The sequence below is a fragment of the Nycticebus coucang genome, chromosome 5 (genome assembly GCF_027406575.1).
Source record: "Nycticebus coucang isolate mNycCou1 chromosome 5, mNycCou1.pri, whole genome shotgun sequence".
NCBI lineage: Eukaryota > Metazoa > Chordata > Mammalia > Primates > Lorisidae > Nycticebus > Nycticebus coucang.
In genome coordinates, this window is record NC_069784.1 from 43,328,991 (window position 1) to 43,331,875 (window position 2,885).

At 41.7% G+C, this 2,885-nt stretch overlaps 1 pseudogene across 1 annotated transcript; it reads left to right on the forward strand.

Annotated features, from left to right (window-relative positions):
* The first annotated feature begins 1,368 nt into the window (after positions 1–1,368).
* Positions 1,369–2,529, forward strand: LOC128586787 (ADP/ATP translocase 2-like; annotated as a pseudogene). The gene has a single exon (XR_008380295.1). The product of XR_008380295.1 is annotated as an ADP/ATP translocase 2-like (transcript).
* Positions 2,530–2,885: the final 356 nt, after the last annotated feature.

Sequence of the window (2,885 nt, forward strand, 5' to 3'; positions counted from 1 at the left end):
GAACTATTATATTCAATCTCATTAGATATGCTCTTTTTTTTTTTTGACAGTAGCTCTAAGTTTGATGCATATCCTGAAATTTTAAAATGAAAAGGACTTTAGGCTTATTGTAGACGACTGAATTAGGATGAGTTCTTATCCCAATTATATGGCTGTTTGAGTAGATTATTTAATAGGCCTTATTTTTCCCATAGGTAGAATTGGGGATAGTATTTGCTCCTATCACAAGGTTATTGTGATGATCAAAATGAGGTAAATATGTAAATTATGAAACATTTATATACATATGTGTCTATTCTTACTAAATCTAAGATACTACTGCTTGTAAGACATACCATTTATTATATACTACTAAGAAGGAAAATAGTAAGTTAATATTGTTAATAATGGCACAATGCTTTCTTATCATTTAGCCGTCATTAAAAAGGTTTATTTAGATTTATATAAACATGGGCGGTGCCTGTGGCTCAAAGGGATAGGTTGCCAGCCCCATATGCTGGAGGTGGTGGGTTCAAGCCCAGCCCTGGCCAAAAACTGCAAAAAAAAAAAAAAAAAGATTTATATAAAGATGAATTTTTATCATGTATCATGTTGTGCATTAATAAAAGGAAAATATAAGAGAAATTATTTAGTTAAGGTAGTCCAGAATATCTTCCCATTCAGAGGCTGTCTTCTGAGTCACTTCGACTATGAGTCATTGATGGCTACATTTTTCAACACGGTATTTCCAGAGTTGCATCAGAATACTGGTGACACAGCATTCCTTAGACAGGTCTGAACCATTTTTTCTGAGGTTTTCTTCCCAATCTCTGACATCCATTCTGCAAGTTTTGATACAGGTACTTTCTTTTCCTTTCTTTTTATTTTTTATTTTGTGACAGAATCTCCCTCTATTTCTCTGGCTACCATGCAGCACCATCATCATAGCTCACAGCAACCTCAAACTCTTGGGTGAAAGTTATCCTCCTGCCTCAGCCTCTTGAGTAGCTGGGACTACAGGCACCAGCCACAACACCCAGCTAATTTCTCTATTTTTAGTAGAGGCAAGGTCTCCGTATTGCTCAGACTGGTCTCAAATTCCTGAGCTCAAGGGATCCTCCTGCCTTGGCCTCCCAGAGTGCTAGGATTGCAGGCGTGAGCTGCTGCACTCGGCCAGATACAGGTACTTTTTCATTTTGCCAGAGGGTGTCAATGGAAAGTATCCAGGGAACAACAACAATTCTTGTAACTTGTTCTAATGGTAGTCTAGTCAATACACGGAAAGGTCCCTGGGCTTCACTTTTCCAGGCATGCCACTAGGAATAACAAAGTGTGTGCATGAGCAAATAATAACTATGTCAAAACTGCTGAGCAGCAGAAACAATTGTAAAACACCATCAATTGTATAGCCCCGGAATCAAAGCCGGTTCTCGGCCTAGTTCTGTCTTGCAGTCGCGTGTCTGTTCTTTCCTTTCAACATGACAGATGCCGCTGTGTCCTTCATCAAGGACTTCCTGGCAGGTGGAGTGGCCGCGGCCATCTCCAAGACCGCGGTAGCGCCAATCGAGCAAGTCAAGCTGCTGCCGCAGGTACAGCATGCCAGCAAACAAATCACCGCGGATAAGCAATACAAGGGTATTATAGACTGCGTGGTCTGTATCCCCAAGGAGCAGGGAGTCCTGTCCTTCTGGCATGGTAACCTGGCCAATGTCATCCGATACTTCCCCACCCAGGCTCTCAACTTTGCCTTCAAAGATAAATACAAGCAGATCTTCCTGGGTGGTGTGGACAAGAGGACCCAGTTCTGGCGCTACTTTGCAGGGAATTTGGCATCAGGTGGTGCTGCTGGGGCCACATCCCTGTGTTTTGTGTACCCTCTTGATTTTGCTCGTACCCGTCTAGCAGCTGATGTGGGTAAAGCTGGAGCGGAAAGGGAATTCAAGGCCTTGGTGACTGCCTGGTTAAGATCTACAAATCTGATGGGCTTAGGGGCCTGTACCAAGGCTTTAACGTGTCTGTCCAGGGTATTATCATCTACCGAGCTGCCTACTTCGGTATCTATGACACTGCAAAGGGAATGCTTCCAGATCCCAAGAATACTCACATCATCGTCAGTTGGATGATTGCACAGTCTGTCACTGCCGTTGCTGGGTTGACTTCCTATCCGTTTGACACTGTTCGCCGTCGCATGATGATGCAGTCAGGGCACAAATGAACTGACATCATGTACACTGGCACGATTGACTGCTGGAGGAAGATCCTTCGTGATGAAGGAGGCAAAGCTTTTTTCAAGGGTGCATGGTCCAATGTTCTCAGAGGCATGGGTGGTGCTTTTGTGCTTGTCTTATATGATGAAATCAAGAAGTACACATAAGTTATTTCCTAGTTTCCCCCTGTGAACAGGCATGTTGTATTATATAGCATATCTTGAACATTCTTGACAGGCTCATGGCTGTCTATTTATCAATGGTAACTATTTACTGGTTGAAAATGGGAAGCAATAATATTCATCTGACCAGTTTTCTCTTAAAGCCATTTCCATGATGATGATGGGACTCAATTATATTTTTTATTTCAGTCACTCCTGATGAATAACAAATTTGGAAAAATAAAAATATCTAAAAAAAAAAAACACCATCAATTGTAAGACGCATCTTGGTTTCAGAGGTGTTAAAATTTAACAATATATGTCTCTCGGAATAAATAAAGTGCAGTATTGTTATTTTACAAATTAGCTATGTAATAATAAGGCCCTGGGAACCTCAATTACCCAGGAACTCACAGCTCATTCTTTCCTCCCTGTCCCACTGTTAGCTCTCTAAACAAAGCCTCCTGATCTTAAATCTAGGACAAGGCAATAAAAAGATCTCTGGGGTATAGGGAAAAGAGAACGGGCTTTGGGGTCT